Source organism: Cavia porcellus, unplaced genomic scaffold (assembly GCF_034190915.1).
Source record: "Cavia porcellus strain 051 isolate PalLab524CR breed Dunkin Hartley unplaced genomic scaffold, mCavPor4.1 scaffold_11, whole genome shotgun sequence".
Classification (NCBI taxonomy): Eukaryota; Metazoa; Chordata; class Mammalia; order Rodentia; family Caviidae; genus Cavia; species Cavia porcellus.
The window spans coordinates 42,767,243-42,791,581 of NW_026947494.1; the positions used below are offsets into that span (position 1 = coordinate 42,767,243).

General features: G+C 37.9%; 1 protein-coding gene and 1 pseudogene across 4 annotated transcripts in view; both read right to left on the minus strand.

Annotated features, from left to right (window-relative positions):
* LOC134478092 (large ribosomal subunit protein eL33-like) lies at positions 1-24,335 on the minus strand (annotated as a pseudogene).
* The window catches only part of Arl15 (ADP ribosylation factor like GTPase 15), a 431,626-nt gene that overhangs the window by 402,479 nt on the left and 4,808 nt on the right, over positions 1-24,339 (minus strand). The gene's annotated exons all lie outside the window — the stretch shown is intronic.

Sequence of the window (24,339 nt, forward strand, 5' to 3'; positions counted from 1 at the left end):
AGAGGCAGCGTTTGGGGAGGTGACTGATCATGGAGGAGCTATACTCACCAGTGAATTAGTCCACTCATGTGCTGTTAGGACACACAGCCAGTCAGAAGTGGTGGGTCACCAGGGATATGGCCTGGAAGGGTGTAAGTATCTCCCTCCTAGCTCCTCTTATTCCTTTTCCAGCCACCATAACACAAGCAGGTTTTCCTCTACTGGCCCTTACACCTAGGCCAGTGGTGGTGAACCTATGCCACCCATGCCATACCTGGTTATTTGTTATCATTGAAAGCTCTGAAAGGTTCACCATCACTGGCCTAGGCCATGCCATTTTCCTTGGAGCCAGCAGACTACGACTTAATATTGAGCCAAAATAAACCTCTCCTCCTATAAATTGAGGATGTTAGATATTTTGTCCCAGAAACAAGAAAAGTAAGACACTTGCTTTCAGGCTCTAGGGATTAGAAAATTTAACCCAAATAAAAAACAGGGAAAAAAATTTGTTGATCACCTTTAATGTGGCAGGCTTATAATGTTGGTAGGCTTCTAGGCAAATACCATAGTAAATGTACAAAGATAAACAAGAACAGATCTTGGAATTAACAATCATGCCTTAGGCTGGGTGTTACAGTTCACACATGTAATCCTGGCACTTGGGAGGCAGAGGCAGAGATCACCGTGAGTTTGAGGCTAGCCTGAGCTATACTGAAAGACCCTGTCTCAACAAACAAAACAGGCCAGGGATTTAGCTCAGTGACCGAAGCGCCTGCCTGGCAATTGTGAGGTCATGAGTTTAATCCTTGGTTCAAAAAAAAAAATCTACCTCAGGACAGAGCAGCAATTTACTATCTCTGTGACAGGTGACACAGAATCATGTTGAGCACAATAAGAGGTACCACATGTACAAAGGGTTTGGGGGGCAAAGAGAGTAGGATACTGAATCCATAACTAGGGGCACTAGGAGTTTTTAGAGAGGCGCCTTCTGAGATGAGTCCTAAAAGATTAGGAGTGAACCAGCTGACAGGAGGCACAGAAGAAAACAGCATTCCAGACAAAAATGACAGTATGCGCAAAAGAGGAAACATCACACATTCTGCAAGTACGTATGCGAAGGTTGCTGGTCTATATCAATTAATCAATTTTCAACCTAGGATGAGTAAGTGATAACTGTTACCTGTCAATACACTGCTGCAGACTCATTCATGTCAGTATACCGAGCATCCTCAAGACTTTTAACTCACTGTTAAAGGAACCTCTGTTTGCCAGGAACTAAGCATGTGGGTCACACAGACTGTTCTACTCAACACCCTGTCAGATGAAAAGGCTCACAGCAAGATGCCACAGTTGATTAAGCTGCCAGCAGTCTGTCCGTTAGCTGCCCAACCACCACAGCGTGACCTGGTGAGAAGTACAAGGCTGCATTAATCACATTGTGTCTCTCTAGACTGAGCTGAATACTGCTGAGATGAAGCAGTCAGCAGTGCAAAGTGAAGCTGAAAGAATATTTTAAAAAAAGTTATTCAGTAACATCAAGACCAAGAAGAAGCACAGCAACCTAAACTTATGAAGAAGTAAAATGTATGAATAAAAAGAAGGCACAGAAAAGAAATGATACAAAGAGAGGCAGGTGGCAGATGGTAATCCCAAGACAAGTAGGATCCAGGAAGAAAACAGATATTTCTCATAATGGCTCAGTGCAATTACAAGGAAATGTGTTTCTGGATGAAAAAAAAAAAGATTACTACCATCTGCCCCAATTTCCTTTGCAGTTAGGTATAGCAGTATGACCAAGTCCTGATCAATGAAATATATTCAGAAAGCCTTACAAGTCTTCTAACTTTAAGTACATGCTTTTAACCTGCAGAACTTTGTGTTTGTGGTCTGGAATACAGAAGTGATTGCAGAAACTCTACCATTAACTTTGGACCACGAACTTAAAGTCTACATAAAGTGGCCAAAAAATCTTAGAGCCCTAATGATGTCTGGAGTTCTACACCTGAGAAAAAGTTGAAACTACTAAGGCCACTATTTTTCAGTCAACTCCAATCCTAACTGATGCAGTGACTGGAAGACTTAAATGAGATAATGGTCCCTCAATAGAAGAAGAGTCCCTTAGCCAGTTAAACACAAATGTCCTGTGTTCCGATGCACAGTGGTAGTACAATTCCCAATTTAGATACAAAGAAACAGCATTTAGTATGTGACAGAAGCATGATTTAAACATGATTTAAACCCTTTCAAATTGGAGAATCCAAACTGGCCTTCACACTGAGCTACATTCCCAGCCCTTTAAAAAACATTTTTTTTTTTTTTAAATTTTGAGACAAGAGACTTGCTAAGCCATTACATTGTTCAAGTTAAACTTGCAACCCTGACCCAGCCTCTCAGAGTCCTAGGATTATAGATATGTGTCACCACACCTGGCTTGACCCACATTCTTAATTAATAAGGGCAAATTAATGCAAATGAAGTCAAACAAATTGAATAAAGCGACTTCACCTTTATCATACTTTATGATTCAACAAATATTGTGACTATGAAAGACCATGCTGATTCAGTATCCCTGACCTAAACAACACTTTGCACAAGAACATGGACCCTCTTGTCTTCCTCAGCATTAAGAGTTTTTCCACAACACAAGTATTCAGAATAGGGTATGTGGGTAACAAAAACTGAACATATGCACCAGCACCTCGTGCATGGCAGAAATTTGTCAAACCCTAAATCTTAAGGAATGGAACAGATGTTTCAGACCACACAGTATTCTGGGAGGCCTAAAGTCTAGTTTTAAGAAGGTTAAGAGAATTTTCTTATTAACTCTCGGACAAAGAATTTTCTATACATCATGACAACTGGAAGAGCTTAGCCTGAACTTGTAACTCTTGAACCACAGATAGCTATAGGAAGTTTCACTGCCCCAGTGTGAGAAGTATAGGATGGAATAGCAATCTTTTTCAAAGGCTCAAGGGCTTTACAAGACTAAGCTAAAGACACCAATGCACTTCATATTAACTCTCCTCATTAATTAAACAAGAATTTATATAGACTATCTACTTTGTGCTTTATACTATCTATATAGACTATCTACTTTATACAGACTATCTACAGTGATGCTCATACACTCTCAGAGACCCTATACTCTAGTGGGGGGTGGCACATAATCCTAAATAAATTAAAGATCGATGGTAACACAAGCTAGAGCCAAAAATAAGATAATAGAATCTACCAGGGAAGACAGATTTGGATTACTGCCATTTTTTAGAGCAGATGTGGTCATTCTAACAATATTATCAACAATTTTTTTTTAAAAAAGGAACACCAGAAAAGCTTTCAACTGCCTTACTTCCAAAATCCCTGCACAAGCAGACAGAATACTTTACCGTGAAAAGTCACAGCACCAGACACTCAATTCAAAAGTTCACAAATGTTTCCTGAGAAGAAAATTTTAAGGTAGATTTAGGTGTTAGACTTCCTGGAGTGAAGTCCTACTCACACAACTTACTATTTGTGGGACCTTGGGCAAATTATTAACCTCTCTGTATCTTAATTCATCATCTGTAAAATGTGAATAGTAGTACCTATTCCTTAGGATACTATGATGATCAATGAGACATAAAGATCAGTATGCTCTAGATTTGAGTGTATTTTTAAACTGAGTATGAATGATGTTTCAGGTACATAAACTCCTCTAGGTCTTTGTACAAAGGAGCCCTAGACCATGGGAAACCCAGAGAAGACTCTGCCCTCAGCTCCTGTGGACCAGGATTCAGGTCTCATTTTCTAGTCTTAGTGTTTTCTTGCTAGGATTAACTTTGACTTCTCACTCCAAATACCAGGATGGTAACTCTTGAGGTTTCCTAAGAAGGAAAGTGTCTGAAGCCGGAGGTGGGGTGGGAGGAATCAGTTCCCAGCTCTCAGCACCTGATCTCCCAAAACAAAACACTATTCATTTCTAGTCAAAACTCATAGTATCATCCAGAAAGCCAAGGTACTATGTTTAAGCTACTATGTTTAAACTGTTTAGCCTACATAATATAATATTTTATCATTTATCACTTGACATTTAATATTCAACATTATATAATCGTCTATATTATTTTGTAGTGTTAGGTATTCATTCTCTTTGTTTTGCACTGCCCAATGGACACTCAGGGACAACATAAGAAAAATTATATTTAATTCTCCAAAATATGAATTGATCTCCATTCCCTCAGCCTCATTCCCCTTGGCTATAACTAACACAAATGTCAGCACTGCCTTTCAGCTAAAACCTGAGAAACTGTCACTTAGGGATTCTTTCCTTAAACTTATCTTTTTAAGTCTCTGGAGCAGACCTATTTTGTCAAGTCTCTAATTTAAAGTTAAAGTACTTAAATGACCAAGCCCTTTTTACTAAGTCAGTACTTCCTTATTTACACATAAAAAAATTACGCCATCAGAGAATAAAAGATTACAGAAGAACATGTTTTAATAGCCATTTAATAGGTCATAAAACTTACTATTTGGCTCTAAATTAGACAATGCAGACTTTTCCTTTTGTTTTTCTGAGTAGGAAGGAGGAGGAAAGGTGAACTTTGGGGTTAGACAGACCTAATTTCAAACCATTTGGGAAGTGACACTGGAAAAGTCACTTACCTTGAACTTCAATCACTGGCTCTCATAAATGAAATGAGACAAGTAACACTGAAACCACTCATCTTATTCGACCATATAACTAAATGCCGGCAAAGAGAAAGCACGCTCTCACATTTACTGAGTCTTTACCAAACCACCCACTTCTGCTATTAGAATGGGATCTGGTCTCTTCCCCCAACCAAGTCCCCCCCCCCCTTCTTGCCCATTTCTAGTCCATTCTTAACACAACACCCAAGTTTTCAGCACACAAGTCAGGTTTTTGTTACCTACTGTTTAAGACTCTTTAATATCTGAGAGCTATTTATTTGTTTATCTGTTTGTGACAAGATCTAGCTAGTAGTTAGACTGGTCTTGAACTGATTGTGTAGCCCGGACTGGCCTCAAACTCAAAGCAATCCTCCTACCTCTGCTTTCCAAGTGCTGGGTTTATAGGCATGGACCACATCTCCAGCTCTCTGAGCAATTTTAATTGATTCCAAATCCCTAGTGCAGCCACTGGCCTGTAGGCTCTTACTGGGCTGCCCACTGGGGTCTGGCTTCAGAGTCAGTTTCTTAAGGCCACCCTTCAATATCTTATTCCCCTAACTCTATGATGCACATATGAGCAGCACTGCCACTACCTTATACTTGCTGAAGATAGTAATCCCAATTAACATGGCCAGGGAATACCTGGGATTTTCTCAGGTTGGGCTCCTTGTGCCAAAATCAGATTGTGGGAATCTACCTACTTTTGTCCCGGGACTTAGCCAATTTTTCTTTTCTTTCTCAAGGGAACCACTTCTTCCAAAGTCTTGTAGATGTTTCTCCTTTAAAAGTCTGGTATCAAGTGGCTGGATCCCTTCCTCCTTCCTTTCATTACTGTTCACATCTTTGCTTCTCTCAAACTATGCACACCAGCACTTCTTACTGCATGTGTTTCACTCCTGAGTATTGAACCAAAGAGAGATAAGTGGAGGAGGATATGGAAATCTAATAGTTGAGGGTTTTATATTCTTTACCCACGTTTTTGACTGTGTAGGTAAGCAGCTTCCTCAATTCCTGTTTCTACCTACTATCAGGAGAGTGAAACTCTCCAAACTCCTGTCACTCCTGGGCCAAAAAACAGAATCACAACCCCCAAGTATGGTGAGCTACAGCCTTTCATAGCCCCTATAGCCCCATCATTTCCATCTAATATTCTGTATTTCTTAGGACAGAGCCCCAACAGAAGCATCTCTTTAAGATGGTGAATCATGTCTAAAAACAAACCTATTGAACTCCAGCAGAAAACTATGCATCACTCCATTTAAAAGACTGGCCTTGACTATCTTGCAAGTCACAGTAGAAGAAAAAAATGACCTTTATTAATAAAGGACTATGACAAGCTGAACTATTTTTATATTCTCATCCCAAGATCCTCACAATCAGAGCAGTATATTCCTAGGCTTGTCGGTCAGATGAACAAACTAAAGGCTAGAACATAAAGGTAGTAAGGGTCTGATTCTAAACCAATGTTTTTCAACTCCGCACGCTAGACAAAGTTGCAAAAGGATACTGAGACAGTTGAGAAATGTTTTGAAATAAAAACTGAATTTCAATTTTTTTAGAGATTGAAAAACAAATATATTCAAATGGACTATATAACACTTAAACACACTGAAAACCATCTATACTTATGCTATCAGAGTGATTTTTTTGGGGGGTAAGGTAGTGCAAAGCTTGGACTAAACTCTGTATTCTGTCTTCTGATTGAATATTAACTCAAGACTGCACTGTGAATTTCTTTAGAATCTGCAACATTTGCAACTCCAATTCTATCAGGCTCTATTCTTCTTTAATGCTACACTACAGCTCCTTTGTCTTCATGTATTATCAACATAGGTAAATATCACATTCCGAAACATCACATATGATAAAATACCACATTTCTTTCACAGTTCTACACAAAGTTGATTGGAAAAAGAGAATTCTACTGCTGAAATGAAAAGAAACATTTGAAATTTTCCCTGGTACCACAGCATTTTTAAAACTCATGGTAAAGTGAACAAAGATTGGCTGACATACTAGAACCAACTGAGAAACAAGCAAACAGTTAAAAAAGTACCTTGCATACATGAAGCCCTTCTATAATGTCTCTAGCAGGTAGAGAACCAGTTTCTGTTTCATTATTCCTACTTAAGGCAAAGCAAACCTTAAGAGAGTTCTCCCTCACTCTGAGCCAATATATCAGCCTTCCTACGATTTTGATCCTCCCATTGTAAGTCTGCCTTCTGGAGTTCCATAGAAGACTGTTTATGTCCTTGAAATAACTCAAGCCCTGATCATACTATCTTTCTCCTTTTTTATAGGTATACGCCAAGTGCAGAAACCCAAACAATGCAATGAAGAACAGAACACAACACTCCCACTCTTCTTTGAATAGGTAAGTTCTGTTCTACTAGCCAGGTACTTGCCACACTACAATCTGTGAACCAAATCCAGTCCACTGCCTGCTTTTGCCAATAAGGTTTTGTAGGAACACAGCCACCTCCATTTGTTTACCTATTGTCTATGGCTACTTTCAAACTACAATGGCAGAGTTGAGTAGTTGAGACATAGGTTCAAATACTTACTCTGCTAACATTTAAAAAAATTATCTATTCTGTCCAATTTCATTATCTTGGGTTTTCCCACAAGCAAAAATATATAATACATTCAATGGCATAGGCCACTGGTGGCAAACCTATGGCACACATGCCACAACTGGCTGTTTGTTCTCATTGGAAGCTCTAAAAGGATTTGCCATTACTGGTATAAACTACAGTATCAGTATCCAAAAGATGCATCTAAGATCTCTGCCTTAGCAAGCAAACACTTAGCAAGCTCTCAGTAAACATCTGCTGAAAAAGGAAAGTCTGACAAAACAAACAACAGAAGGCTGGGAAGAGGTTGGAGATATAACTCAGAGGCACAGCACCTGCCTGGCAAGTGCAAGGTTGTGAGTTTGATCACTGGTACCAAAAAAACAAACAAGTTAGGAAGAGAAAGAGTGGGCTTTTCTTCCAAAACTAAAGACTAAACTAAGCTCTTAACTAAACTAAGGACACCCATCCTTCATAGAAAATTGTAAAACTCAATTTTTTCAAGCTAGTATTTTAATATAGGCCTACATACTAGAATGAAAATCAAGGACCCAAAGTTAACTGTTTCCTTTCAATCAAACAGACATTGACTAAGTGTCATTTAATAAAACAAAAGTTCTTATTAATGTTGATTGCTTTCCCCACATTGTTTTTTTGTTTTTGTTTTTTTTTTTTTTTTTTTACAAGTGCACAAATCCACTTTTATTTTCCATTAGCTAAATCCTTTCGGGCTGCAGCATCACATGGATTCAGTATCCAATGGCCTTAGCAGGAAGGTTGCTTTGGAACTTGGCACGAACCATGTCACTGTTTCCATGGGCCCGATTTACTTTCCCCAGATCACTCAGGTTTTGTTTGGTTTGCTACCTGGAGTCACTGTGTTGTTTTCTGCCTTGTACACATAAGCACATCTCTTGCCCAAGTAGAATTCAGTTTCATCGCAGGCATAAACACCTTCAATTTTAAGAGCTTGTGTTCCCTTTGGTTCCGGAGACCTCACGTATAGCCAGCAAAAATGGCCTTGCACTACAGTCTTCCAAACATATTTGCCTTTTAGAAGTCCTGTTCCCAGCAGGCCTCCATAGGCTCCAAGATGGTGGAAGAAGCTCACACTCACTTTTAGAAACACAGTCACTTGATATTTTTGCTGCTGTATTACCTACTGCAATAATATAAAAAGCAACTGAAATAAATAATCTTTGCATTAGAGATGAACTCAAGCACAGGATTGGTGGGAAAGAACAGCTTTAAAACTAGTGAGGAAAGAATCAAATCATCAAAATGCCTATTAAAAATCTTACTGCTGCTGGGAATGGCGGTACACACCTGTAATTCAAGCACTCAGGAGGTTGAGGCAAGAGACTCATCACAGGTCCGAGGCCAGTACGTGCTACATAATGAGTTCAAGGCCACTCTGCACACAAAATGAGATCCTGTCTCAAAAAAGACAAATCTTACTGCTTCATATACATCATCTCTTCATGATCATACATTTGTATATTGTTTACTCAAGAGAAGCTTTGTATAAAGAACTAAGCTAATGTAACATCTTACACTACTCTTTATAATTTAAACAATTTGTTTCTATATACTTATGTCCTTTTAGTTTACAAAGAATCCGATGCAAAGAGATTTTAAAATCAGCTATTAAAGATCTATTATAGGCATGTAACCAAAAGAATTTTTACTATCTTGCTGAAACTATTCACAATGAATATTAAACACACATAGGTAATTATTTATGATAAAACAGTAAACACTGAGAGATAAGGAATGGAAAATAATTACCTAGGATATTTCCAAAGATGATCAATTATTCCTAAACAAAATTATATTTGAGAGAAAACTAAAATCATTGCTGGTGCAGTAAATCTATTTTCTATACACACAGGCTGCAGAAAAATGGCAGCCTACATCCACAAAAACAGTAAAAAGAGTTCACTCAGAAACTGCCAAATCAATCTTACCTACAACACAAGGCCACATCAGCAGAGGCCCTGAAGCAATCAAGATATCTCGGATGGGTCAAATGATCCAGTCTTTAAAATGCACCTTACAAGCCAACATAACATATGGAAAATTATGTTATACTTACAAAATATTACTGGTAAACAAACTATAATATTTCCTTATAAAAATGAAACAGAGATAGAAAGAAATCCAATAATCACAAGAAGTTATCTACATTGAACACATTTACTTGAAAAAAGAACCAGTCACACTCAGGAAACATTCAAAATGATGAAAAACAGGTGCATTATCCAATAAATCACCCCAGTGCTCTTTCCTCTATAATACACTGCCTCTCAGGAAGCACTCATAAAAGAAGAAAGGATAAGAGAACAAGCCAATAAATCACATGTTGTGGGGAAAATTTCCCAAAAGCAGAATTTGACTTCCAACTGTTTGAGTTCAACAAGAGGAGCTACGAATTCTGACATAAATACGAGACTAGGAAGAAAACTTATCTAGATTCAAATGAGCCATCTCATTTGCCCAGACTTATGTAACTGCTGTAAGCCAAATAGGCCTGAGGATGGACGTGGGCCACCAAATGCCGTGCCAGGACCTTTCACTCCTATAAATCAGAAATAGCTGTCATTTGAACCCCCAACAGGTAGCTACTAAATCTTTAACCCAGTTACCCTGAGCTATGCCTATTAGGCATCAAGATTTCTGAAATTCTAGTAAGGAAAATGAATTGGAACAGAACATTTTTGGTGACAATAGTAACCTAAGTTCTTGTTTTATATAAAGTTGCAATAATAGAAAACTTTTATAGCACTTTTAGTACTAGGCTTTTAAGTTATATGATTGTACACACACATAACTGAGTGTGACAACTATGGAAATACATTCTCAGAAATGCATCAGTGGGTGATTTTGTCATAATATGAACATTGCACAGTGTATTTACACAAACTAAGCAACTGTGATGTCACTGGTCAAAACAATCTTATTGGACCACATCCCATATATAGTTTACCATAGACTAAAATATTAGTCTCTGGTGTAAACATTGTTATTATGTCCATTTTACACAGATTAAAAACTGCAGCACAAAGGCTACCCAGCAGAGTGACCAGAGCTGGATCACAAATGCTAGCAGTATGGCTCCAAAGTCAGACTGTTTACCCATTGTTCTGTGCAGATTCCTACCCCAATCATGTGCTCGGCACCTACCATAGGTACCATATGCCAACTTCTAGGAATATCAAGGAGCCCGCAACCTAGCCCTGCACTGTGACACAGTATGATTTGTCCTATACAAAGGCCTGAGGCAGGGCCACAGCTAGCCCATCAGGCACCTCTGTGCTGATTCCCAATATAAGCTGAGCAAAGGCAAAACTTCAGCTCCTGATTCCAATACAATCTGTGAAAGACCTCAGTCTGGGCCATTTTCATCAACTTCTGGACTCAGTGCTTCAAGCAACAGTTCTCTTCCTAGCAGTCTCATGGCAGCAAGGACTCAAACCCAGGAAGCCCTCAAAAGAGATGCAGAAGTTGGAGCCAGGTGTGGTGGCACACACCTATAGCTCCAGCACTCAGGAGGCTGAAGCTGGAGGATCGTTGGCAAGTTAAGACCAGCCTAGGCTACAAAATGAGAGCATAGCCAGCCTGAACTACACAGTGAGACCCTGTCTCAAAAAGACCAGGAAAAAAAAGAGAGAGACAGAGAGAGAGAGAGAGATGCTAAAGTCCTGGCACCACAGCCAGGTATCTCAATACAGCACTGAAGTTTCTAAGGCAGCTCCAAAAACAGCCGGAAGAATCCTCAGATTAGCTTTTGAAGTGAATGCAGGAAGAAGAGAAGGATTTAATAAGAGTAAGTGAGAAAAGGTAAATTCTTCCACAAAAATTCTGCAGTAGTATGTTCATGGATCATTTTAATTACAGAGAAGTCAGGATCACATAGGTCATTTTGGCCTTAATATTGCATCCAGATTACTATACAATTGTTCTATTCATATACCAAAGGTTAACTTTATAGACAAATATAGCAAAACAGCCTGAGTAGCCTGCCACAATGAAAAACTCCTAGCTTTAATAACACTGCCTGCAACCAGCTCTCAGGCCAGTTGAAAGATCTTACCCTGGGCCACCTTCATCAGTTTCTGGACTCAGTGCTTCTAAGCCACCAATTTTCTATGTGGGAGCCCAATTTCAGCAGGAACTCAAACCCAGGGAGCTGTCCAAAGAGATCCAGCTGTGTGGCTGAGTCATACAACAAAGAGTACTTTGAAAGAGTCCAGTCAAGTGCAGTCCCTTTCCTTGAAAGGAACAGTCTTACAAATCAAGTAAACTGAGCTATCTGTTTATTGATCTGAACCAGGATCACCCATCCCATAACTAAATTGGGCCTAACCTTTCTTCAATCTCCATCCAGACCAGGGAAGTTCTAGATTAAATTCTTTTAGAAAAATACCTTTGATATTAAGGTTGTCCTTACCTTACTCTGCACTGTGCCTCTTCTCCAAGCATTTAAGCTCATACCGTTCATCTGCCCAGTCTTTCCATGGCACCCTTTGCTACAGTGGTGGTCATATGTTAATCACACAGTACTGGTTAAGAAGAAAGACTCCAATAAAGATAAGAGAAGTGAGGCCCTCAGGAGTAACTTGACACAGTTACATGGAGTGGTAGCTCTAAGCAGTTCAACCCAAAACCCAGTGCACTTTACCAGAAAACAATCTCCTCTACACCCACACAAGCTTTGTCTCTACCCTGTGCCTATCTCAAAGTCTCCCTTAGCCAACTCCTACTCTACTCATAGGTTAAGCTTCTCTACTTGTGTGTGTGTGTGTGTGTGTGTGTGTGTGTGTGTGGGCACGCGCGCGCACAACCACTTGCCTATGGACAGTGGACTACACCCAGGATTTCATGCATGTCAGCAAGTGCCTTAATGTTGAGCTATACCCCCAGCTGTTCTACTTTAAGACTCTGGAAAGCATACTCAGCCCGGCACACTCTACTGCCCCTTATTGAACTTTTTCTCCCTCCCCTTGTCTGAAGGATACTCTAAACAATACTCTAAACAGTCTCATTAAAACCACCAATCCTGATCCAAAAAATATAATAGATATTGTAAAAGTGAAAGGGAAAGAAAGTGCTCTAAAGGACATAACAGTATGTATAGTGTGTAAGATAGATGACCATATTACTAAATTTCTGTTCGATCATTGAACAGAAGGGTTTGTATTGTCAATGTTTGAGTGTCTAGCCATTTTTTATGCTTTGATTTTGTAACTTTAACAACTATTGTTAAGATGACTATGTAATTATCACCTAGTGATTTTATGATGTTAATTTTTTTGAATTCTGTATTATTTTACTTTATTCTATTTTGTTTTTTTAATTTTCTTTTCTTTCCTTCTTTAAATAAAAATTTGGGGGGAAAACCCATCCATCCTTCACATCTTCTACTTTCTACTTGTCCTTCCTTCCTTTCCATTAACTCAGATCTCATGCTTCATCACATCAACCATACTCTGGCCAGTTTCCAAAATTCCTTTTCCCCATTGGCTACTCACCGGTTTATCTTTAAAAAACAAAAACAAACAAACCAAAAAACCCTAGCCTACTTTCTTGAAATTGCATACAGATAGTTATAAAGTCTGGAAGAAAAATAAAAGATAACCACTTAAATTTGTGTCATTTTTAGGTCACAGTCTGTGAAGGACCCTTCTGTCTCCCTGTCCATCCCCCACCCTCACTCTTCACTATCACCTTTTCAGGCCCATTTGGCTCAGACTCACACCCATTTCAGTTACACTCAGAAAAATAGCCTTTACTTCTATTTCATCAGTCTTTCACTCTCTCTAGTCCTATTTCAACAGTAATTCCCTCAGTCTTCCTGCCCCTCCAGTTGAGCCCTGTCTTCTCTTCCTTAGTGAAATGTCTTGGATCACCTGTAGTAGCAGCATTTCCTCACTTCCCTCTCCTCCAGTCTGTGTCCCCACAACACTCCTGCCAAAGTCACTGTAAGACATGCACCCAGGGATCATTTTTCACAATTATTTGCCATAATCTTGGGGCAACTTTCAGCAAAATGGGCTACTTCTTCCTCCTAGAAACAATCTTTGTCCTCACCCTGCTTGACATCATGGAGGTTTTCCATGATGTCAAAACCTCCAGGTTTTCTTCCAACTTCTCAGTCCCCTTTCTCCCAGGTTCCTGACTAGGTTCCATAAAAAACTCAAGCCTAGGACATGCCAGCAGTAGCTGAGGCACGAGTCTTTCTCAGGGTTCTTCTCTTCCTGTTCTGTACAATCCAACCTTCACAATGGCCAAGGCTTATGCTATCTCGATGCAAGTCTGGCTCTATCATGTCTTGGGCATGACATCCATTTCTTAAAGTCTCAGTTTTCTAATTTCTAAATTAATAATAGTAAATAAATAATGTAAGAAAACACTTGACACTCTGCTTCCCATGTAAGCTATCAATAATATATGATATAATATAGTAAATAACAATAAGTGTTACATATTATAACTACATTTACATACCATATCTCTGAGCTTCCATATACCTACTTAAAATTTTCAGCTTGGATTTTGCACAAGCAACTCAAACTCAATCACCCCCAAATCAAATTCCTTACTTTTTCTCACAACCTGCTATTCCTTCAGGAATTACCTATTACAGTGTGTGACCCCCCACCAACCACCTTAATGTTTGTGGCGGTTAAATCATATCCATAAATAATTCTTCAGCCTTCTTTCCTCTAAGAGATGTCTTTCTCCTGCCTCTGAATCTAAGCATGCCTTTGTGACTGTCACGATGACCTGAACACAGTAGAAAAAATACTGCATGCCTGCTGAGGGTAAGTTAGAAAAGACCAGGCAGCTTCTCTTGTACTCACTGCAAGCTTTCAGCCTCAATATAAGAAACCGAGTTAACCTGAGCATCACACAGACAGATCACACAAAGACAGATGCCTCAAGGGTTCCCGCTTGTCCAGTACCCAGATGTTATAATATGCCCAGCTCACATGCCAAACAAGTCTGCATAGAAGCCTTGAGATAAGCCCAGCCAAAGCGTGATTATAATTTCAAGAATAATCATGGATAGTAACTGCCTAGTTGAACCCAGTTAACCTTCAGGCTCAGAAGTAAAATAAATTATTGTTATTGTGTTAACAATAGTAAGTTATTGTTACTGTTCTGAGGTCTTTTCTTACTCATTAACACATAGCCAGAACAATGCTCAAATTCAAAACCTGAGAATTATCCCTGAGATCTCTCCTCTTGCTCACCTTCCAGTTCCGATTACAAAACTCTGGTAACTCTTAAATGTTACTTAAATCCATCTACTTTTCTGCATGTTTCCTTCTCCTACCTGGTTGTAACCATATCATCTCATTCCAGGACCAGGACAGTATCTTCCTGACATCTGCTTCAGTCTGCCTTACTTTCCAGTCCTTCTTTGTGCTGTAGCCAAATCTGAGCAGGTCACTCCAGACTGACTTTTATGGTTTCTATGGTGTGACCCTCACCTCACTGGCCTGGCAGTTTTACAGACAGCCACTGATCCAAATCCTACCCCAACCACGGGGAGCCTGAGGTCACGAGGCTACTCCCTCCCAACTCTCTACACAGCTACTTCCTGCCTGGCCTTGGCTTTATCTGTCACTGGGTCAACTCTGCTCAACCTCAATGTTGCGAGTTGAAAATGACTCCTCTGGGAAGCACTCTTTGGCCCTCAACTCTAGGTTAAGATCTCTCCTCTCCCTTCACCACTAAGGATTAAACATGAGGACTTTTGTACTAATCTATATCCTCTGCATTTAAAAAACACAAAAGAGAAAGTTTGAGATCCTCTTTTATGTGCTACCTTAGTAACCTTTATTTCCCTCCACATAAACTACATTACTTTTAAATTATTTTTCCTTGTATAAGTATATAAGTAATTTGAGGTGAGGTCAACATCTTATCCTCTTGTATATCTCTCATGCCAGGATAGCACCAGAACATAAAACCCTAATTTTAAAAAATAGCTACATGAATGACTAATAAATTAAGTAAAGGCAATCTTATAGTACTTTTAACTACAGAATTCAAAAGAAAGAATGAAACAAAATAGCTATTTCAGGAAGGATGTGACTGAGCAATTTTTGAAATAAATGAGATTTGAGATTAACATACCAACAACACACAGATTGAGAATCAACCACACACACAAACATCCCAAGCAACCAGTGGATTCAGAGAACAGGCTGAGTTGACAGGAACTAAGGTACATAAAGTAACCAAATGCTTGTATTGTTGGGTTGATTAAGCAGGCCTGGGGTCAGTGGTCTGAGTATCTCTTGGGAGGATGATAGCATGTGATATAGCAAATATGGGGGATTTCCTTCTATTTATCTTTGAAATTCACTATTGTTCTGTGCTTTTTTCTGATTGTTTTGCTTTATTCAATATTCTGTTTTCATTAGTTTTACTCTGTTTTGGTTTTTGGTTTGATTTTGCTATACCTGAAGAATGGCCAACTATAGTGAATATAACAAGATATACTATGTTAGCTATTGTTTTCCCAGTTTCTTGCTTTGCAGTTCTGTACCAATTTTGCTGTTTTGTTTTGTTGGATTTTACTATCTTTAATATATATAGAGATAGATATAGATAGAGTATCTAACCCTTCTTTCTAAAGGTGAAGAAATTAAATTCACTGTTTTACCCATTTCCCACAGAATCAGGTCAATCGATTCCCAAGGTGCTTCTGCTGCATGTCAGAATTTTCTAAATTAATCATACAACTGAATAGTATAATGTAAGTATTTCATAATATGCCAAATAATCTCTTCAAACTAAAAAACGTTTTTTATAATCCTTTTTTACTAGGTTGTTCTTTTTTCTGGACATTTGGAAGAAGCTCTGGGCAACTCCAAATTCCTGTGCAGCATACATCCATCAGAATGTCTCACAACATAAAATACTGCTAAAATTATGGGAACTGGAAACCTCTTATAACAATTGGTGGGAGTTCAACTAGTGTAACTACTTTGGAAGAGTTTTGCAATATTTAGTGAACCTAGATACACATATACTCTAGGCTCCTGAAATTCCTCTCTCAGCATATACACAACAGAAATGAGTGTTGATTTCCATTAAAACACACAGAAGAATGTTTATAGCAACTTTATTCCAAATATTCAAAAATGGGAAACAATCTAAATACCCATCAACAAGAGAATAGGTTAAATCAGTAATGGCATATTAATACAATAGAATATTAAATTACACTGAGAAAGAACAAACTACTGATTTATACAACAAACTGCATGGATCCTATATGCAGGTCAAATGAAAGTTACACAAAAGAATGTTTGTATGTGCATGCACATGAGAAAGTGAGAGACAGACACAGAGAGAGGAAGAGAAAAAAACATACAGACATACTGAGATTCCACTTCTCTCGAGTTCAACATTCTGCAGAACCAATCTATGGTGGTACTGCCTTGGATGGGACACAAGGCAATATTTGGAATTCTAGAAATGTTCTACATCTCCATCTGAGAGTGTTAAAGATACAGGCATATAAAATTCATCAAGCTATACCTTTAAGGCTCATGCAATTCATTATAAATTGTACCTCAATTTAAAAAACAATTTTAGTAGAAGAATAAAACTTTTAATTAGAATACTAAAAATGATGAGTAGCTTACATCACACTTTATGCTCATGGAATATAGAATATACATTATCTTGTTCAACCTTCAAAATATCCTATGTTAAAATTTCTCTGTAACAGACACAATTCCCACCTTTAAAAAGTCTGAAATAGCCTTCCAGGGGGAGAACCACCAGTGTCTCCTGAGATCCACACCATGCTGGAACTTAGGATGCTGGGAAACCAAGCAACCAGCTCGCCTCCCTGATAAGCAATAGTGAACCTAATGGTGCACAGCCTAGAGTCAAACATCCCACTTCCCCTACCCCTCTCCACCACCACCTCATTAGCAAATGGGAACCAGAAATCTGAGCATCTCTTGGGAGGTTGACCACCGAAAATAAGAGGAATTTCCTTCTACCATCTCTTTGAAGGCAAATATTTCTATTACTGTTTTGCTTCATTCTGATTAATGGTACTGCTCTATTCAATATTCTGTTTTGATAAGTTCTATAATGTTCTGTATTTCATTTTATTTTGATATACGTGATTGAAAGAACAACTATTGTAAAGATAATGATATATACTGTGATACCTATTATTGTTATCCCGGTTTAAAAAAATCTGAAATAAGGAAAAATATTCCAATGATAGCAAAAATTAACATTCTTCCTGGGGCTAGTAGAAAAAATATTATTTGAAGTAGTGGTAAATTGGAGAACATATCAAAAATACATGTCTTGTCCGTGGTCTACGAGAACTTGATACCCAGCTCCTTAAATGTACGAGACAGAACATATTCCTACATGACATTTAAATTATTTCACAAACATTGTATAGTTTTGAGGAAAAAGAAAACTCCTCAGAGTGTCACTGATAAGAAAAAACCATCAAGAATACAGAAAAAGAGAGTTACTTTACAATTGCCTCCATTCTGTTGAAGCTATTATACTGTTATTAAGACCTTTAGATCAGTACAGAAATTCTGTGACTTTTACAAAAAAATACTTTATTGAGGATGTTCTTATTAGTGCTAATCATTACAGAGGCTCTGATTCTTTCTAAATTGCACAAATGAGGAAACTATAGTTCACCATGTATCAAAGATAAATCAGTATTTTTTAAAACTACAAATTAACTATTTTGTAACACTCCAGAATCTCTGAGTTTCTATGGACTCAGACTTGAAAAACACTTTACATCTTACAGATAACAGGTAAAATGCCTAGGACAGCATTTCAAACTCAATTCTCTTCTCTACTGCACTAAAAATATGTAAAGATTAATATTACAGCCATGTCACCAACCTTTCTAACTCCAGAGGCAGCTGTGATTGATTACTCAATTCTTTCTGATCCTTGGGTTCCTCAACCATAAAATAAGAATAGTAATAGCATCCACACCCTTACAGGGTTGTTGAAAAGAACTGACAGGTGAATGCCTATTAGACACTTCACAAAGACTGTAACGAAGAACAGACTTTCAATAAATATTAATTAGCATCACTAATCACCAACTTTATTACCTAATTTTACCTTAACAAACAGGCTGATTCTGTGCAGGCACCATTCTACGTGCATCACAAATATTAACAATCCAAACCATTGGCTTTAAAATATAGGCACCTTTTGATCCAACAAATCTACCTAGAACATGATCACAATGCAAAAATAGAATACTGCATATAATGATCTTCCTTTTGAAAGACTCATCATCTACTTTAGCATGTTAAGTTACACAGTAAAAAAAAAAAAACTATTTAACTTCCTTTGTTTCCCCAGCTTGATACTGGAACCTGTTCCTGCAGTAAGATACATTAAAGCATTAAAGAACTATTCCCCCTTACAAAAACACTGTCTAAAATATCCCAAACCATTTATACACAACGTTCATTGCAGCATTATTTATAACAGCCAAAAAGAGAGCAAACACAAAACATTAAGGAAAAGATGGTTAATTATAGTTTACCAATATAATGCAGAGAAACCCTGTTTCAGAAGACAAATTACTAAAATTTAAAAGTTCATGAGTATGAAAGGTAGATTACAAAATAGTATCTTCATTACATGATTTTCTACATGGATAAGTAGTCTCTATACAGACTGTAGAACAGCACAGTAAAATAACTGTTAAATGTTTATAGGTTACTGAATTACAAATATCTTTTCCATTGTGCTTTGCTGCATCTTCTAAACATCCTTTCACCACACCATAATCAAAATTGTCTTGGTCCTCAACAGTCATGGGGAAAAAAAAAAAAAAAAAAAAAAAAAAAATATATATATATATATATATATATATATATATATATAGAGAGAGAGAGAGAGAGAGAGAGAGAATCTACCAAAAGGGCTGGGGATTTAGCTCAGCAGTGTAAGTGCCTGCCTGGCAAGCGCAAGGTCATGAGTTCAATCCCCGGTACCACAAAAAAAAAAAAAAAAAAAAAATTACAAAAAAGAGAGTCTAGCAAAAATAGTATACATCAGGAAAACAAACATTTGTATAAATATTTTAATATTAAATTTATTGAGACATCATGAGATTAATACAAGTTACCTTTGCCCTGTACAATTACAAGAGGTCCTCAAAGTAGTGACCATGAGTTTCTAGACATTCATTAGTAGGGCGAACTGGTGAAGTGTATACACGTTTTTTGCTGTACATTCAATATATATGTCAGTATGATTAGAAAATGGCTTATAAACTGAAACTGCTGAATCATAATAAGAGCTGAAATTTACAAGCTAAAATTCCATTAAACAGCTTATGATTCACATGTTGTCCTAAAGAACAAGTTAACACACACATATCCATGTCTCAAAACCAACATTTATTCCCATCTATGTGCTTCTTATAAAATCCAGGTAAAATATCTACACGTTACAAAAAATGGCAACATCAAAACCCATGAAACAAATATCTACTGAACTGTATGCAACAACATGTATGGATCTCAAAAGCATTGCCAGAGAAGGAAATAAGTTTCAAAAAGATAAGGATAGTAATTTAAAATTTCTGTAAATGTTTTAACACATACAAAACTATATTTTATGCATATATACATACATGTTTCATTAAAATTCAAAAACACATGAAACTGATACCCATTAACATGAAAACAGAGTCACCATTGATAAGGACAGAGATGGAAAGTATGAAAGGAACAGGAGACTTTAGCTATGGTCTTAAATTTCCCTTACCAAAAACAAAAAACAACAACAAAACACATTAGTTTCACAGCTAAAAATGGCAAAATGTTATCACAAAACCTGTGGAACCAGAGTGATAGTTATACAAAAAGTCTGTTGCATTATTTTCTGTTCTTTTCTGAATGCTTGTAATAAATTCATAACTAAAAATAAAACACTGAAAGAACTTTGTTCTATTTTAACTTCTGAATAAAACTTTGAAAGAATTGTATTTTATTATTCTAGCTTCTGACACCATGTCTAGATCAACAGGGAACAAGTATAGGTCTACTGTGCCTCAATGCACAGTCCTGGAAGGGCCTGTCAGGCCCTTCCCTAAGTACAAGAGGCAAAAGAAGCGTTATCCTGTTGGAAAAAGAGCATGATAACCAGAAGTCTTCACAGAGAGAAAAGGAGAGCACTTCCCAGCACACTGAAGCACAAAGGAACTGAATAAATGAGATTGTCTCACACATCCAACTTTTCACTTGGTTCCTTACCATCAAAATCATGTAGGTAGGTGTGCTGGGCTCTGAACCAAAGAGCAGAACACCACTATTTATGCAAAAAGTAAAGGACAGAGTGGGTGAAACCAAAATCAGCATGCAAACTCTCACCTCAAGGCACAAACCCACATAGTTCCTAGGATGACAGGATGAGTGGTGCTGTTGCCGAGTGCCAGAGGCTCTCCCTCTAGCAGCCAGGTGACAGCAGCAATCAAATGATCTCTTAATTTCAAGCATTCTCTCTATGATTCATGCAGCCCCTCTATCTCATTTGCTCCACAATCATTACTTATGTTAGGTAAGTCATGCTGAATAATGCTTATAAGCATAGACTTAGATTCAGACAAGCTAGACTCATACTTGAGCACTGGCCCACCACTGATTATATGATCCTGATCAATACTCAACCTTTCAAAGCCTCGTTTCTCTTTCCTAAGTTCCTAAGTGTTTTGTAAGTCGGTAACATCTGGTTGGCAAGATTGTTGGAAGGACTAGATTAGGTGATGGCAGGTAAAGCACTCTGTACTGTACCTGGTACCTAACCTCTTCTTTACCAGGCAACAGAGGAGACTGCAGTGATAAATGGTGATTAAGATGGTCAGGAAGCCAGCACTGATGCAAGTTACAGACTCAGATACTGGCCTTGTCTTATCGTTCGCACCACAAGTTAGGCCCTGTGACATAAATTATAAGGACCACTACAAAATGTAAACCCATGGCAACTTGTTCCAAAATCAGAATTTGAAGACAATACCCAAAGGACCTTTAAAGAAGCACAAAGCAATACTTGACAGTGTGCCCAGACAGACTACAGACTCAGAAAAAAGGGTTTACCAGAAATGGGCTTCCCCCCGCCACTCTGTATTAGTTGTTTAAATGTATTTTGCAATTAACCAATATCTGTAAAGTCAAAACTTCCTTTGTGTCACACACAGTGATGCACACCTATAATCTTAGTTATTTAGAAGACTGAGAGAGAAAGATTTCAATTTTGAGGCTAGTTATCAAGTTAAACAACTTAGCAAGACCCTGCCTCAAATTTTTCAAAAATTAAAAGGGCTAAGGATGAAACTCAGTGACAGAGCACATGCCTACCATGCACACAGTCCTGGGTTCAACCACAGCAACACAAAAGGGGAAACAAAAATAAACAAATAAACAAAAAAACACTTTTCTTTGTAAATTATTAAAGGGAATAGTTAAAACAAAAATGGCAATTTTGAATTTTTACATTTAGTCTGTGGCATTATTCTAAAATATGTCTAAAAACTGAGATTCTTAAGTCCACCCAAACACCCAAAACATTTGGGGAGAAGCCACAGTATAACTAAAAGAGACTGCAAACTCAAAAAAACAAAACAAAAACAAAAACCTGCCACAGTTTGACTAGGGCTTGGCCACCTCAATTCATTTGAGACTTTAATCTCCAAAGTTATTTGTTAACAGTAATAAGACGATGAAAATTCAATCCAACCATGGTGATTACAAGTAAGAGTTCTGGGAAGAATTCAAATTAGATAAAATCACTAGGAAGAGCCTATGGATGAGTCCTAGTGCTTTCATAAAGGAGGAAAAAGACCATGAACACAAATATATCCTCTGGTTCTTGCAATGTGGTACCCAAACAACATCTTGGTACTCTGCCAATAAGAAAACCATCACTGATCATCACTGGTAGGGCCCTTTGACTTTCAATCTTTAGAAACACAAATTAAAATAAGTTTCTTTTCTTATAAAATACCCTGCCTCCTTTGTTGTATGTTGGAAATCTAAGTAAATACACCATCATTATTCATATACAAAGTACTGGGAAACTTCCGTTTCTTGTTATCTATAAGATAGTTATCAGACCTTCCCTAAAAAAAAAAAAATCTTGCCCTCAGGAACAAATGTCCCTTATAGTACAGGTATCCAACCTTGTGGTTTGCCTGGGCTGCACTGAGAAAAGAGGAGCTGTCTTGGGCCACATATAATACAGTTAACATACGTAAGTGACAGAACTATTTTAAGTTATTAAATAGTTTTACAAAATAACACAAACCCAAATTTAATAAACAAGGATTCTTATATGTCTGCTTAACATAATAACTGCCTCTATTCACAGCAACACACACAAAGATTAGTGGAAATATGGTCGGTGGTCACTGTGTTTTACTCTTGAAGTCACACAAGCATATGTATGGTCAGATGCTCGAGTGTGGATTGAACTATGTGGAGTGGGCACAGGAGGCTGTGTACTGTGCCCCCCCCCATGTCTCCGTTACATAGTCTGCACTCCAACACGTAATTGGATCATAAAATAAAAATCACATCATTATGTTAAAATGTATGATCTTGTACACAGGTCATGGGTTGAACACACCTGCCTCATGGTTAATGTCATCCAAGGAGGTTGCTTAACTTTAGTCCATAAATAAAAGGCTGCAGTAGCCTAGTGCCTGCTACAAACAACACCACTTCCCAGGCAGCACTTACAGTAACCTCTTCAAAGGAGACTAGGGCTTGTGGCAGCCAGGAATGTGCCCTGGAAAGCAGCACTAGGCTGCTGAGTATCAAGGATGCCCAGAAATCCATTTGTGGTCACTTGATGGAGCAAAGATTACCTCAGTGACCAGAATAAGAGCAGTGCAGAGCAGGAGGCTCAGCATACAACAAACACAGTTCCCTTTCTAGGCGATTAGCTAACCGTTAACTGCCAGAGGCCAGTTATTGAGAAGAAGGCAGTATCAGGCAGCCTGAGAGCCCTGCTTTAATAGCAGTGATCAATGAGCACTCTTCTAGACTCATTTACTTAAGCATAGTGCACTTGTCCCTTGGTATCACAGGTATTGGCTCCAGAATTCCCCCAAGGATACCAAAGTCCACAGATGTTCAAGTTCCTTTTAAAACACAGTACAACATTTGCATATAACTTATTCCTAGCCTGTCCTTGAGCTCATCCATTCATTATTTATACCTAATTCAATGTGAATGCTTTGTAAATAATTGTATTATTTAAAGAATAATACAAGACCAAAATGTACAGATTCAGGACGGATTCAATTTATTTTTCTCAAGTGTTTCTACTCAATGGTTGGTTAAATTCACAGCTGAGAAATGCTAGGATTAAAAAGGCCAACTGTATTTACATGAGACACATTGTAAATATTTCTAGTCAACACTTTTAACACCAAACTACCTGGGCCCCTGCCAGCACAAAAGAGAACAACTTCTAGGTGGAGGGGGTAGTGTAGCACAACTACTTGTTAGCTGTGTGAACTGGGGAAATTACACAACCTTCCATGGGTCTCGGTTTAATGCTATCACATCTGAAAAGCACTCATGACATTGCATGCACACAGTAAGTGCTCAATAAACGCAAGCTCTATAGCACAGGAATTGCAGTGCCTGTGTATCATCTCCCTGGCCTCATATCATGATACTAAAAGAATGCAAGTTCAGGAGCCACAACTGACACTTTTGTAGAAAGATTCCTACTTAATGGTAAGGATTTTCTCAAAACTTTTTTGCTATGAGAACATCTCAGATGGTATATTTCCGTGCTCACATCATCATGCTCACACAATCTTAAGAACTGTTTATAAAAAAAAAAAAAAGCATAACTGCCTAATTCAGTTGACATTAAGACTACAAATGGTTTGACCCAGTTACTTTATAGTCAGTCATAAAAAAATACAACTTGTAGTTTCTATAGTCACTCAAGGTTAAAACGGCATACTTTTTATCAAAATAAACGTACAGTTCACAGATAACTGAGCATCTTATAAAAATCACAAATGTTCCTTTTTTTCAAGTGGGCATCTTTACAATCTTGT